This window comes from Peromyscus californicus, unplaced genomic scaffold, assembly GCF_007827085.1.
Source record: "Peromyscus californicus insignis strain IS unplaced genomic scaffold, ASM782708v3 Scaffold_20__1_contigs__length_68692818, whole genome shotgun sequence".
Lineage (NCBI taxonomy): Eukaryota > Metazoa > Chordata > Mammalia > Rodentia > Cricetidae > Peromyscus > Peromyscus californicus.
This window is the reverse complement of record NW_026294503.1, coordinates 12,515,046-12,531,985: the sequence shown is the minus strand read 5'-3', so window position 1 is coordinate 12,531,985 and position 16,940 is coordinate 12,515,046.

Below are 16,940 nucleotides of genomic sequence, written 5' to 3'. Positions count from 1 at the left end.
TTTAAAAAGAAGAGAGATAAAATTTGCTATGTATTTGGTGCACTTGAAAATCTGTTCAAAGCAATATCAAATCTTGGCATTTCACAAAGTTTGCTGCAAACCCATGAGGGCACAACAAAAAGTTCACTATTTTTAGATCTTAGAAAATCACCCTTAAAAGTGACTTCATTTAATGAAATACAACATTATTTTCAACTCCCTTTCATTCTATGACACTTAGTTTATTTTTGATTGAAGTTGCTATAGAAATGCTGTTCAAGCTCGACAGTAAGGTTGTGTTTTTCTTCTGTGTAGAACTAGAGCATGAAGCACACAGGGGGAGCATCCATTGTTCACAGTCCTACTATTGCCTTTTGAAGTTGGCTCTCTGGAAGTCACTGAAGGTAGCTGAATTGATTTCATCTCTTGGACCTTACCTGGGAATAGTGGGTTACACTCCATGAACCTCTTTATCTTCAAAGAACACCCCATAATGAGAATAATGAAAATAAAAAGGACTTACTTTTATTTTCAACAAGAACTCTTGTGCTCACATTATATATTTACCCCTGACAAGGCCTCTATGAATTGGGAGATTTTAGTATCCCCATTGGTCAGAAATTGAACTCATGATCAGAAAGCTCCTCTAGATTTTGATCCAAGGCCTGAGGAGAAGGGAAGACTGTAGTTCTAAAACTCAGTCTTGCCACCTACTCAGGTTCCCTGCACTTCACACACAGCAAGGCAGCTGTGACACAGAGGCTTTGTGAACTTCTGTCTTATATCTGAGGAAGGGATAGAGATGTCATCTGAAAGTGCAGTGCTAGCACCTCGGTTGAAAGGGGAATCTTTCTTCAAGTCTATGTCAAAGCAAGCTCCTTATCTATATGCTATTGATCACTCCTAAAATATCCTGCTTATTTACTGTCAAATGCACACATAAAACACCAAAGCAAATAAAAGAATAAGACCATGGACAATATATAGTTGTTTTATACTTGTAGAAGAGAAAAAATGTTTGGAGGAACTCTCTCTCTCTCTCTCTCTCTCTCTCTCTCTCTCTCTCTCTCTCTCTCTCTCTCTGGGTATGGGTGTGGATGTGTCTGTCTGTCTTTCTGTCTGTTCTCTTTCTCTCTCTCTGTCTCTACGTGTGTGTGTATGTGTGTGTGTGTGTGTGTGTGTGTGTGTGTCTGTCTGTCTGTCTGTCTGTCTGTCTCTGTCTCTCTCCTTTTCCCTCTCTAGATAATCATCAATCCAGTCTTTTTGAAATTTCTTTGCCTTTTTTTGTTATTGTTGTTGTTTCCATAAAGACCTTTAAAATCAGCTGCATTTGGAACAAAGCCTGAAAGCCAACTTGGATGGAAAATATACACAATGTTCTTGTGATTTTTAATTTATTTTCTAAGCCAATAGCCAAACATGTCACATAAAAAGTCATTAGAAGATACCCAGAGGCAAATTTCTTTCATTACTGTTGAAATATTCAGTGATTGCTACGAAAATCAAACCCTTATACATTTTAAAGGATTACATTAATGACTCCAAGGTACCACTCTATTAAACCTTTATTTCTCCCTTTAGAATACTTAGGAACCTGTAGATTAGTCGCATTCATGTCTGGAAAATGCCTAGCTATGCAGGGATCCAATCCCCTCAATTTAGTCCATTAATAGGATTTAAATTGTAATTCCTTTGAATATTTTTGCTTTCAAGCATTTGTCTTGTACTATGTCTCTATAAACATTAGTTTTATATAACATACAGCAATTTTCATAAATGTGAAAATTCACTCTATCACTTACAACCTTAGCTATGTCTACTTACCATATGTTTTATAGAGCATTTTCTTCACAGATTTTATTTTATGGGGTTCTACTAACCATCATTACCTACTGTGTAGATTTTTTAACTAACTTTTCTAGCATTAATTCATGCCTTCACCTAAAATGTAACATGAAGCAATAATAATTATGATGAAAAATAACAATAATACATCTAATTTATGTTTAACTTATTTATTCCCCATTTCTCCAACATATATGCAAACATGCAAATGAGCACACATTTCTTAACACATATTTCTTTTCTGAGACTAGAAGATGATAGGGGCAAGGAACCAAATGTATTTCAATTATAATTCCTTGATTCATTCAAAAAAATCACGTGTTTTTTTAATTAAGCAGAATTTTGTCATCAACGGGGCTACATAAAAAAAGCTGTATGTAGGGCATTTTTCCTTAGTGAATCAACTTCATTCCTGCCATAGTCAATAATAGTATGCAATGTCACATTACATTAGTTTCGGATATGGAAGTAAAAGTAGTTTTGAAATATTCAATGCTCAGGTTTTTTCTGCTTAGTTGTATTTTTGGTCTTCCTTATAGGTAATAATGATTGTTCAACATGTTCCTGAAAACAAGTGGAATTAAATCCAAAGTACAACAGAAATTTAATTTAATTGATCCTTTCAATCTCCTACTGTTAGTGTCATAAAATGAGTTTGAGTGAGTTTGTATGTTAAATGGTGGTTGTATCTCAATGCTTAGTACTAGAATATCAAGATTTATAGCCACTTTCAAAAATTCATATGTTGAAATCCTAATCTCCAAGTGATAACATTAGAAGGTAAGGATGCTGAGAGGAAACTAAGTCATGAAGGCACAAATTCATCATGGCAATTAGTACTCCTAAAAAGTAATTTCATTGTATCTGCTGTCCCCCTTTATCATGTGAGTACACAAGGAGAAGTCATTGTTTATGAACTAAGAATAGAGTCCTGATCATTCTCCAAATGTCATAGTGCCTTGAACTTGGACTCCTAGCATCTAGAACTGTCCAATAGCTTCTGAGGTTGAAAACCTACCAGTTTATAATTGCAAAAGAATATAGTAATAAAGAATTTTTGTTCTAAACACTAATTAGGCTTCAATTAATTCATCTAAGCACATATGGTATTTGGATTTTGTTGACATAAAACAATTGAATGTTTTTATTTAAAAGATATTACAGATGTTATAATTTTGTTACTTTGCCATCCTTTCCTTCCTTTGTATACTGTTTTCCCTTGGAATTCTACCTGGTGCTCATTCTAAGTCATGTAAACTGAAAAGAGCTGACTTTTGAACTACCTCAAAATATTCTGTTTCCCAGTAATAACATATTTATTCATGTGTCTGGCATTGAAATAGTTTTCTGTTATGAATGTGTGACAAACAAAGTTCAAATTTAAACTCTGGCTCTCTGGATTTTAAACAGATGACCACAGAGCTACCCTACATGGTTACCTATTCTCTGTTACCTTCAGTTTCTAGGATGTTGGGAATGATAGCGTAGAGGTTTGGGCCTACTTGTCTATTCAGGCTTATGTCCCACCATTTCTCTGACACAGATGGTCCCATTTTTGAGCCCAAAGAAGATTTTTGGTCCTGGTCAAGTCTCCAGTCATACATGTTCTGTACACATAGAACCCATTCAAAGCTGGATAAATTTAAAACATCCACTGGGGACTAGGCTTAACTGGTTAACATTGAAGTAACAACAGGAGTAGGAGAGGTTCCTCACTGGCTGTTTTTTTTTTTTGTTTTGTTTTTGTCTGAACTTAATATAACAACTACTTTGGTGCAAAATCATTTCCAGTTTTGTAGTTTCCTTAAATAAATTGAGGGAGACCTTGAAAAAAATAATTCAGCTCATCAATATGAAGTATAGTGTTTTTGTACATATTTGGCCACATAATGAACCTGAACTTCAAGAAAAAGTGGACACATGGACAACAATGACAAAAAATCACAGGGAAAGGAAGCCAGAACTCCAATCAGTTTGCACCCAAAGGCTGCCTGTTAGTGGACTTAACTGAATGAGACAAAAAGCTAATGAGTTCCCGCAAATGCTCTCAGTTTGATGTCTCCTGTGTATATGCCAAAATATTTAAATGGACATAATTTTGTGTTCTCTGGGTTTTCACATTACACAAGCAAAGTTTTAATTGTTTAAGCAAACGTGGCCTGGCTTCTGTCTCTTAGAAGCAAAACAAAACAACAACAACAAAAGAAAAAAAATGAAGTACTTTGAACTTTGGAGATAATCCTAAATCTTCTAAGGAGATCATTTGTGGGCAAAGTTAAATGTTTTATACATGGACAAGTAAGTAAAAGAGATGATAGGTAGACAGATGAATGGATAAGTAGATAATAGATAGACAGACAGATAGATATAGAGAGATAACCAGGTAAACAGATGATAGCTACAGATAGATGACAGACAGGCAGATAGAAATGTATAGATGATAGATAGGTGATATGTTTTTAAGCACAAAAAACATAATAACTATATTCTCTTTCCCTATTCTAAGATAAAGGGATTGTTTTCATGGAATATGAGAAGTCATTCTTTAAGGGAACTAGGATATCTTCAAAGATTTTCAAATTTGTTATTTAAAGCACTGTAATTTTTTTCATTTTAATTTGAACAAGATTTTAACTTGAACCTCTGAGAACTCATTTAATTAATTTACATTAAAAATATGATAAAACATGCTTGTATTAACCTGCAGAGATTTAAGTAAATTCTTTTACATGAGGAGATATCTCTGTCAAATACATAAGGTCCCTCTGCTCTCTAAAACAAAACAAAACAAAATATTCAAAGCTGAACTTTCAACTTTCCTGAGAATATTGATACCTTCCCAGACCATCTTTGACACAACAACCAGAATTTCTAGAACATGAACCAGATCAAGAATTGCCTTATGAAAATTGCTCAAATATCTTGTCATCACGTAAATAGTATGCTCATAAGGATGACACGAAGGAACTTTTTGAGTTGGGTCCAGCCACTCAGACACAGCCACTATTCAACATTACGATGCAAAAATCATCAAAGACATAAAACTCCACATGTGTGGCTTCTCTCTCAGGCACCCATCCCCATGCCCATACAGATATTGTTTCTCTTGTATTCCCACATCAACATCAATGAAACGCCCTACACATCCCTCTAGCCTTGTTCCAAGGATGAACATTTTTATATTATTCTTTGTTTGCAAGCACCACAATTATATACACCTCAGTTCTGTCTAATGAATAATACTGAAACAAATTATAGGTGTTGACAAAATATAAAAGACTTTTATTCAAAACTAGGGGATAGAATATTCCACACAGAAGTCACAGTATCTAAAGCATCACTCCTTTTCCTATTCTAGAGTCATGGTTCTCACAGAGAAAAGTAGTCAATATGATAGCCATAAAGGTAGTGAGCCTAATTATGGGTACAGATTCTGAGTACAGGAAATTTGAATATTTCATAATGGAAAAAATATGTTTGCTCCTTTTTTCTGGACTATATTGTCATTTGTTTACAAGACTGTGTAAATCAATATGCCTCTTTCTCTAGGAGTGCCCTGGCCAGCGGGGTCTCAATGGGGGCGACCCACCTGCAGGAGAGAATGAAAGGGACGGGAGACATGAAGGAAGACAGCAAGACAGGGTTCTGATCAAGCTGCAAATTTTATTCTCCTCAGCAAGGTTTATATAGTATGGGAGGGGGAGAGGCGAGGAAGGAGGGAAGGGGTGCAGGATGTGCAGGACGTGCAGTTGAGGGGAGACGTGCAGGTGAAGGAGGACATGCAGGTCATGAGGCTGCAGGATGTTGTGCTAGGTGATAAGGTCACTGGTCAGGGCCCATTGTTCTGTTGCTATGCTACCTGACCGCGGAATGTTCTTTATCTTTGCGGGCATCTGGTTTAGGGCCTGTGGCTTGTTCTCTGGCCTAGCTAGTACTTTTCCATGGTTCATGTTTGATCCCTGACATAGGAGATATGAATGCTATCTTCTAATATGTACAAATATTCTTAATAAGAGTAATAGTAATAAAGAGATAGTAGGTAACAACATTTAGACAACAATATTATCTTAAAAAGTGAAAAACATATATTGAGATTTGTCACACAGATTTTAAACATCTAGACATATTATTTTGTGAAAAATAATTAAACCAAAATGAGTCAAATGAAATTTAACTGCTTATGAAAGCCTATTGAAATAGTGTTCTGAAGAACTGTGTGCCATTATTTTTCTCCTATTAGGCATTTATTTCTCTTCTATTTATCTGATATTTTGACAGTTAATTTTTTCATTGAAATACAAAATCTCCATGGCGGGATTTAGGAATTGTGAACATTCACTTCATACATTATAGGACAAGTGCTGAAAGTACTTAGGAATAGTTACAATTAGAAATTCAGAGCACTTGCATTTGAACAAATGTTTAAGTATGCATAGGTGAACATGACTGATAAAAAATGAATTATTTTTCCTTCATTACTCAGTAGTGCAAAATAATCTGAAAGTGAACTCTGTATCTATTTGGAAAATTAGATTGTTACATATCATTATTTCTCAATTTAACTGCAATCAAATCTGAGAATATTTTTCTTTTTCTGAACTGATCTCAATATAATTAGAATCCTCTACAACAGCGGTTGTCAACATTTCCAATACTGTGAATCTTTAAAACAGTTCCTCATGTTGTGGTGACCACCAATGAAAAAAAAATGTTTTTATTGCTACTTCATAACTGTAATTTTGCTACTGTTATGAACCATAATCTAAATATCTGATATTCAGGATACCTGTGCAGGTCATGACTCACAGGTTGAGAAATGCTACTCTGCAAGGTAGAAGCTAAAATGTTATAAAGCAGTTGAAATTCAGTTACTACAGTATCTTCTAATGACAGCACAAAACACAAGACCAAAAAAATTAGGAAAAAAATCAACAAAGCTGACAAGATGTGACCTCTGCCACAACAGTGACAGAGCTATTGGTTGGGGTAACCAACCAATTTCTGATCAGGAGGACTGCTCCACAGGACAGATTTCATATCTAGCACCATAAACTTGTTCAAATGCCAATGACTTGAGGGAGCATAGGAACCAGGGGAGAACCTACTTTCATTGTTTAGCTAAATGATTATACTGTCAAAATGCATTCTAGATATTTATCTTAATTGTTATCCATTGATATGTTCTGCTCTCAGTTATGGTCAGAAATGCTTCTTTTTATAATAAGTAGTGGTGAATAAAGGGACTTATAATTGATTAGAAGGGAAGGACAAATAACTCTGAGTTTTCAGCTCTGTGTATATCATCTATTTTAGTCTCCCACCAGCCAAAGTTCATGGAAATTTGTGGAAGAAGAGACAAAAATATGTAAGAACTTTCAGATGGAGAAGCTATGTATGATATGCTAACTTACATATGTGATGTATCTGTGGCACACATGAAGTCACAATAGCTACAATTACTCTCACAATACCTGAGAAGTATCAAGATGTTCAAAATTCCAGAAAAAAAAATGGAGAAGGGGTCTCAAAACCTCAACTCTATTGAAGGACCTATTGACAATTGATGTCTTCTAAGAGATGTAGCATCACTCTCCTTTGGGGATGTGGCGTCTGATAGGTTGCTCATACCTCGAAGGATGGGCACATGCCCATGCGCATTTGAGCAGCATTAATTTGTTTTAGGGGGTTATAAACAAGTTAATAAATAAATAAATAAAATGTTTGACACAAAACAGAAAAGAGATTAGGTGAAGGTGACTAGATGGATTTAAAGGGAGATAGTGGTAGATTGATTTGACAATATACAGTGTATAAAGGTATGAGATATTCAAATAATAAAATGCTTTAAAAAATCTGAAAAAAAAGGATTTTACATACCTTTACATATTAGGGTGTCATTATAACTACTTAAAAGTTATGTGCAATTTGGTAGAATATGACAATGGCCTTAAAATCTTTTGAGTTTGTATCAAGTATGTTATCATGTCCAACTGAAACATTTTTAGACCAGTTAAAAACAAAAGCAACTTCAGCATCACTGAGTAATTAGCTAGGTTTCCAGTACCAGGCATGGAACAGGGGAGGAAAGACTGAAAGAGCCAGAGGATCAGAGGGCCTATTATGAGATTATGTCTCCTAGAAGCATCAGAAGCTACACCTGGAGTCTCTTCATCATGACTACCAAAATATAAGACGAACAGGAATGAAAGCAACTAACATGCAAAACGTGATGGGAAAAAGCCAACGAGGGCTTAACCCTATGGGAAGAACTACTGACAACTGAGACAAGCTGATTCTCCCCAGGGAAAAGCACATGAATTGATGTTCAGTGTGAAATGGCCAGCCCTGAGAACATACATACAAGTAATATTGTACAGACTGGACAGATAATATTTAGGGATGTATGTGCTATACACGCATGTAGCTAGAGTTTTCCTGCCTGGCCCAGTCAGGACAAATCTCTCTCACCTGCCAGTCCCACAGCCGCTCAGACCCGACCAAGTAAACACAGAGACTTATATTGGTTACAAACTGTATGGCTGTGGTAGGCTTCTTGCTAACTGTTCTTACAGCTTAAATTAATCCATTTTTATAAATCTATACCTTGCCACATGGCTCGTGGCTTACCGGCATCTTCACATGCTGTTTGTCATGGTGGCGGCTGGCAGTGTCTCCCTGACTCAGCCTTCCACTTCCCAGCTTTATTCTCCTCCTTGTCCCGCCTACACTTCCTGCCTAGCCACTGGCCAATCAGTGTTTTATTTATTGACTAATCAGCAACACACTTGACATACAGAACATCCCATAGCACACGCACGTATGCAATACCAATTAGTAAATAAAGAGAGTATGAATTTGAAGTAGACCAGGGAGCAGTATATATGACTTATAAGATAGAAATGTTGTAATCTAATTACAATTTCAAAACTAAAAAAGAAAACAAACAACTTAATGAAAATCAAAATGGACTTAACAAGTTAATCCCAAGAGGAGAGAGCAGCAAACACACACTTAAATGTTTAGGAAATATCTTACTATCTCATTTTTTATTCTGGAAATGTGTCTTATTGTTCATGTTAGGTACTTGAGACAAAAGAATTCAGGATCTCCAAATAAGAATTAAAGACTATAAAGGGTAGCAATATATTTCTCATAGTAGTATTAAAGTTAAACGAGGACATCTTTTGAGTTAATGTAACCAATGTGAAGATGATCAGAGGCTTTAATTCTCATGTAAATATCTGTAGTCAAGGAAAGTTTTTAAAATACAGTATTGTGTTGAATAATTTATAATCAAGAAGTGAAATATAATGTATTTGTATTATATTACAACTAACAATGTACTACTAGTTGGCACATTTTTATTTCTTTCTTGGAACTTATAGTTCTGACTTTAATGTTTCTATGTGTATATTTCCCTTGCCAGAACAAAAGTTTTCTGAATACAGATATACCCTGCTTTAGTACTGTTGTACATTTAAAGAATAGTATAAATATAAGGTACTAAGTAAAGCTGATAACACTAGAAAACTTGGCTCTCCACATCCTAACTTCAGTTCCGGGAAGACTCAACAGGTAATGTAGCAGCCAACTCATTTAAGCTGTATGCAATGTGTGAGTGAAAGTTTATTGACTAGTTCACTTAGGTTATCAGGTACACTACATACTGTAGAGGACAAAAGACCTTGTGCACACAGATAGGCACTGGAGAAGCCCAGAAAGTTAAATACACAGCTTATCTCTTTGACAGAATGAGGTGCATAGCTGCTCTTCATGAAATGCCAATAACGATGTAGTTTTACAACTTGGAGATTCTTTGTTTTCTGATGAGACAGGCTCTGCCTGTATCTCCCAGAATTTATGCTTTACTTATCCCAGACCCTTTCCCCTTAAAACCTTGAGTATTACTTCTAGGCCATAAAACCAATTCTTATGAGAGTTGTCACTTGGGCTTTACACTCGCCCAAGTTACTTCATGTTATCTTAGGGCCAGTGCAATCCTGACTCCCCTAGGCATTATGTTTACCTCAGTCATTTTCCCTGATCCTTATCTTGAGCACTATTTCTAAGTCAACAAGAAACTATCTTAATGATGAAGCCATATGTACTTTGCAAAGAACTTCAATGTAAACATGTCTTAAATTGTGCACTTGGGACTGAATTAATCATTATCTCAATACTTTTTTTTTTTCAAAATTGTGCTGTCCTTAAATATGGCTAAAGTAAAATGATCTGGGACAGACTCTTCAAGTCCTGATCCAACACCTGTTGTAATAAAATAGGGCTGACCTAAGTTTCCTTCTTATCTCACCTTGATCATTTTTCTGCTGACTGTAAAGCCTGTAGGGGAACCATCACAACTTACTATTGTTTCATCCTGACCTCTAAAAAGAAGAGACTGAACTTTTTCCAGACCTCATAGCCAAGTTAAATGTATCTTGAGATCATTTAAACCTCAGTATGCTATCCTACCATGTACTCAGCCTGTTTAAGTTTGGCTTGCTTTTAAGAAAGCCATGCAACCAACCTTAGGAGTGTGACTTGTACTTCCCACTTAATCAGCTTTTACACTATATGTTAAATGTATCATTTTGTTCTTAAGTAGGTACTCTTCTATTCCCTTCACCTAGAATATCATGTGTGTGTGTGTGTGTGTGTGTGTGTGTGTGTGTGTGTGTGTGTGTGTGTGTAGGTAAACATTTTCTGAAAGATTGGAAAGTCATCATAAACAAAACAAATATTCCATAAATGCTGACAATAATGTGTGGATATAGGTTGATAACATCTAATTGTGGTTTTGAGTGCCAGTCTGGACCAGCTATGTCAGTAAAGTAAGTTCTCCCCTTGTAAAAGTTTCTTAAAGGTTTCTGTAAAAAGCATCCTTCATGCCTTTCCCATGTCCTGTTTTATATGTCATTCAATGTCATTCATTGAACATAGGATAAAGCCCTTTGGTAGGGACAGACAGGACTCAGGGACATTAATGTCAGACATACGTAACAGAAAAGCAACACAGTTATGGTACAGGTGCAGATCATGAATGGACACAGGGAGGGAAGCGGATAAATCAAATTTGGGCTTTCATTTGGTTAAACTACTCCAAGAGGAAGTTTCTTATTCATTCCTTAATGCAATAGACACATAGCCAATGACCAAGAAATGGGTTTCTATGATTTATATGCTTTTAGAATTAATTGCACACATTTTTCCCCCAAGTCCATGTCATCCATACCATGTTAGTGTCTTAAAATTGACCATGATGAGATATTTACAATATGGAAATAAACACAAGCTACAAGTTTTCCTCCTCTATTTTCTTTTGAGAGCAAGACTTTAAACATTTATGAGTGAAGCATGGGTTATAGGCCACAGAATCATGTCCCCCACATTACCATATGATGGCTAAGATTACAGGAGGTCATTGACTATTAAAGTACTATTAATATTATCAATGTTCTTCATGTCTAAAACTATTTTTTTTTACATTTTAGGTTTTAATTATAAGTTATACGTACTCAAGTCAGCTCTAACTTCAAATTTCACTTGATGAGAAAATGTTCAGAATAATTTATTAAGTCCTCATTTTAAAATATTTCTAAATTGCAAGAAAAGTGAAGCCTCCAGGGTATGCTTATAAAGATAAGGCAGTTTGGTTTTAGAATTCCAAGGAGACACACAGCAGTATCATCAATATTGATTATCTCACTCTAATTAGCTTCCTCTTATGCACTTTCTCATAGGACTTTGCATTTCATTCTTCTTTGCATTTCTCTGCATCTTCCACATTTCCCTCTCAATCAGATTCACTCATTAAATCTCACTTAGAAATCTCTATTTTTTTCACTCTCTGTCCTTGTGATTCCATTAAAGCACTCTATTTTGACTTCTTTGCTCCAATTCTTTATTAGTCTATTCTGATAAATGGTTAGAAACAGTGGTTATTTTTGCCACCTGTAATAATAATCTAAAATACTCAAAATTACCTACTTTTCGAGGCAAGGTCTTGAGCCCAGGCTGACCTCTAACAGCCCACATAGTCAAGGATGAGACTGAACTTTTGATTTTCTTGTCACCACCTCCTAAATGCTGAATGTCACCATGCCCAGTTTAAACAGAACTGTCATCAAACTCAGGGTTTTGTGTTCAGTCAAACTCTCTACCAACTCTATTATCTTCTAATTGACTTAAATGACTATTTGTTTTGTGACACTTTTCAAACTCAAATTACAAATATTTTATGTCAATAAATGTGATTATTTTAGGGTTCATTAGCACACTAACTGGTTTGTTTGAGCCACCAATTACTTATCTGTCCATGTGATCTAAGCAGTTTCTGTCCACGTGACACAAACAAAAGTCACCTGAGATGAGCGAATCTCAACTAAGAAATGACCTTCATCTTATTAGCCTGCAAGCATGTCTGTAGGACATTTTCTTAATTAAAAATTAATGTAGGATTGCCCACCCACTATGGTCCTAAATGTATGTATAAGAAAGTCAGCTGATTTCTGTTTGAGTACAGCATCCAAGTTCCTTCCTCAGGTTCTTGTCTTGTCTTCCTTCAAAGATGTACAAATATAATTGAAGCCAAATAAACATTTTCCTCCTCAAGCTGATTTAGGCCATGGTGTTTATCACTCCATCAGAAAGCAAAAAGTGGAATTGGAGAATAAGATATAACTGTGATGGACTGGATCATATGGATTTAGTAAAATTTGTACAGGGATTTAAAACTTTGGGCTGGAAGGTAGTTGAGTGCTCAGAACCTATTGGCCTGTTATAGATGCTTGGGATATATGGATGTTGAGGGAGATGCAAATGAATGAGGGCTTTCTTTCGAAGTTAAGAGAAGTCATGTTAATTTTTTTAAGAAACAGTGGTTTTCACTCATCTGATACTGCAGAATAAGCTGTGATTAACAAGAAACAATCATCACTGACCACTGACATGAAACATTGCTTTACTCAGGCTATCATTGCTGCTTTCTGGGAATGAAAAGTCAACTGTGGTTAACAAGAGACAAGAATTATTGCAGAAAATATTAGAAAGTATTTCCTTGCCAGGTGGCAGTGGTACATGCCTTTAATCCCAGCACTTGGGAGGCAGAGCCAGGTGGATCTCTATGAATTCAAGGCCAGCCTGGTCCATAGAGGGAGATCCAGGACAGGCACCAGAACTACACAGGGAAATCCTGTCTCAAAAAATAAGAAAGAAAGAAAGAAAGAAGAGAGAGAGAGAGAAAGAAAGAAAGAAAGAAAGAAAGAAAGAAAGAAAGAAAGAAAGAAAGAAAGAAAGAAAGAAAAAAGAAAATATTTCCTCAGGATGAACACACAAGAGCTGTGGTCGGGGAGAAAGAGTGAGAAAGGCTGAATCTCAAACTGGCACCTGAACTTGTTAATGTGTAAGAGTTTTCAACATGATACTGGTTTTGAAGGAATAAAATAGGTATGGAGGGCAGTCAAGGCTTGTCAATATATGACAAGGTTGAACTCCCAGAATAGTGGCCCAGATGATACTGTTGAAGGTACAGCCTTAGCTGTAGTGGAGTCACCAGGATTGAAGTCCACATGGATACTTAGCCTGAGCATCATGAAGCTGAACCAGAGTCCTTGCCAAGAGAATCCAGAAGATGCTTTTAGTAAACATGCAGCCTTAGTTGCAGTGGATATCTAAGAGAGAAGCTGAACCTTGACACTAGGAGTGTCCAGGAGATGATCACAACATGTTAAAGATGATCAGATCAATGGGTAAACACCAAGGAAAGTGACAGCTGTAGTGGAATTTGTCCTGAGCCTATGGAAAAGGTTGTGTGTACTGTAGCTAGCAGAGCCACAGGGGTGAGGCTACTCAAGGTTTTTGGAGTCTAGAATCCTAAGTGAGGTCCTGGCATCGGATATTTGGATGTTTAGAATCTTGGAATCTTTTTTTTTTTTTTTAATTTGGTCTGATTGTAACTGTGCCCTGGCTCTTTCCTCTTGGAAGACATAACATGGAAGTTGTTTTTATTTTATATAAACTCAGTTAAGAGATGTTGGATCTTATAAAAAAACTTTGATTTTTATATACTGTGGGACATTTAAAGTTACACCATATTTTATCCCAACCATATGTAAGGAACTACAGTAAATTAAAGAATGGTGAGAGTGGAAGAAATGTCTTCCCCAGTGATGAGACTCCGGTTGGTTACCCAATACCAAAAAGAGGCCACTGATTCAAGATGGAACAAGGAAGGATATTAAAAAGAGGAAAAGGAAGAGGAAAGGAATGATATTTGAAGTTCACAACCAAAAAATTGAAATGTGTACTATTTTTATATTATGATGTTATATTATGATCTTGAGGATAAATAAAGAAAATTTATGGATTGATAATGAAGTGTATGTATGTTAAGTTGAGAAAGGGTTAACAGTGCTCTTAAGAGATGTAACATTTCTCAGGAATTAAGAAGAGGAAAAAATTTAAAAGCTACTGTTTCTTCCCAAGTTAAAATTCAATAGGGCTGTATATAAAAATTGCCCAGGTAGAGGTAGAGAAATGCTTATATGTGCATTAGCTACTTTTCTATTGCTGTGGTAAAATATTGTAACCCAGGACACTTACAGAAGGAACGGTTTATTCTGGTTTTTGGTTCCAGAAGGATAAACATCCTTCGCCACCACAGTGGGAAAGTGTGGCAACAAATACATCTTTTGTTCAAAGTGGAAGGAGACTGAGACAGATTCTCTCTATGTAGCCTTGGCTGTCATATAACTTACTGTTTAACCCAGGCTGCCCTCAAATTCACAGAGATCTAACTATCTCTGACTACCAAATGCTAGGATTAAAGATGTACACTACCATAGCCAGCTGGAGCTCACGTCTTTAACTGCAAGTAGAAAGCAGAGAAACAACTGGGAATGAAGGGAAGCTTTTAAACCTAAAGCTTGCTCCAAGTGATGTACTTCCCACAGCAGAGTTACACTTGCTAAGCCTTACCAAACACTGCAACCGTTTACAGACCAAGTATTAAAATGCCTGAGCCTATTGAGAGCAGTCTAATTCACACCACTACAACATGCAAATATTTCCAAGTAAGATAATGGCTAGGGAGTATATTTAGGTGATTATTACTGGAATGAAGGCAATAGACATTTCTTTTTTTTTTTTTTTTTTTTTTTTTTTGGTTTTTCGAGACAGGATTTCTCTGTGTAGCTTTGCGCCTCTCCTGGAACTCACTTGGTAGCCAGGCTGGCGTCGAACTCACAGAGATCCGCCTGGCTCTGCCTCCCAAGTGCTGGGATTAAAGGCGTGCGCCACCACCGCCCGGTTTGACATTTCTTATATATTGTTTAAATATGCAGAAATATACAATCAATGTTTATACTAGGTGGAAGTCAAAATGAAGGCAAAGAGTTTGGATATCAAATTCTATGCTCCATGTTCTTCTCATATACTTACAATTTTCATTGAAAATAAACTTTTTTCATACAATATATACTTATCGTGGATTTCTCTCCCTCAACTTCTCCATCCCAAAAAACTCAGGCTATTGCCAAAGCTATTGGTTGTCCACCCAAAACTGGTGATAATGTCCTATTATTAAAGGAAATACATAGCTCATTGAGTATGGAGATGTTGTGCTGGTGCCTAACCATGTTCTTCATCCCTATTGTTCATGATACTGGAAAGTACACTCCATACTGCCAGAGGAGACATGTAAACAGCAACCCAGCAACAAGCCCTTTCATCTGCAATGGTGACCTGTCTGTAGGGTATGCTGGTTCAATATGGCACATATGTTGTAGGAGTAACCAACTACTCTCTGGTTGGATTTAAGTCTACTTCATGAGATCGAACTCATCCCTTACTCTCCTTGGGTAGCCAAGAACCAGAGACTTGATAGGCCATGGGCCTAGCAGCAATTCAAATACTATTTTTCTGCTAAAGGAGCATAGCAATAAAATGACTTCTAATGATATTCTGCTGTACCCGTAGAACAGTGTCTCCCTCAGCCATCATCAAAGAAGCTTCCTCCTGCAGTAGATGGAACTAACACAGAAAACAATAACTGGACAATGTACAGAGAGCGAAAGGCTTCTTGAAACACTCACTTCTAAGTCAGATGTTTTCATCGAACCTCTTCCCTCAGGACTCAGGGAGCTATACAGGAGAGGAGGCAGAAAGATTGAAAGAGCCAGAGGTATAGATAATACCAAGGAAACAGTCTTTCAGAGACAACAGGACTGATGCAGCACATAGGATCTCACAGAGGCTAGGCCATTGTGCATTGGGCCTGCACAGGTTCAAGCTAGCCAGACAGAATCTCAGCATTGAGAAAGCGAAGGAGATACATGTTCCCATCTGTAACCAAGAAGTATACTTTAAACTTTATAGCTGGTCCTTAAACTAACATTTCATTTCCACAAGTTGATCACAGCTTTTGTTTCTTTTTCATTGACTTTGTTCTGACCTTTATGTGATAATCTGTTAAAATTATTTACTGCTCTTCAATCGTGCAATGTTTATTAATGAAAACAATGAATAATTATTTATCAAGCACCAAGATAGAACTGAGTGTGTTAGCCAGAGGAACATGGACCAAAGGAAGCAAAAATGAGAATTTTCTTAAAGAGAAATCAGTCTGCAGGATGGAGTAACTGAAAGAAGTTGTTTGTGCCTAGGAAGGTAGTCAGGGAACAGAACCAGATTGTAGAGATGGTGGTTTACACTGCTAATGGTGTGGAAACACACAATCATGATATTGGCATGACTGACACAGCACTCTAAAGAGTTTCATACAGAGCAGAACTAAGGAACAAAGTGGACAGATAGTTTCATCACAGTAAGAGGTATAGCATAAGAATTTAATCTCAACTTAACTTCTGTATCAGACCTAGACATATGCCAAAATGACTAAAGTTTCTGAGCTTTATATTTTTAGAATTTATTGTTTTCAAATTTCAAAGATGTAAGGTGGTCATGACAATCACTTACTCATCAATTACATTGAATGACCCTGGTGTACATGACTCAGATGACTTGTGAGAGGATGTAATTATTTGAACCTTTCATATTTTCTTTGAAGATTTTTTTCCAGAAGTCAATTCCAGTTCTCATGATGCTTTTCTTAGAATTAA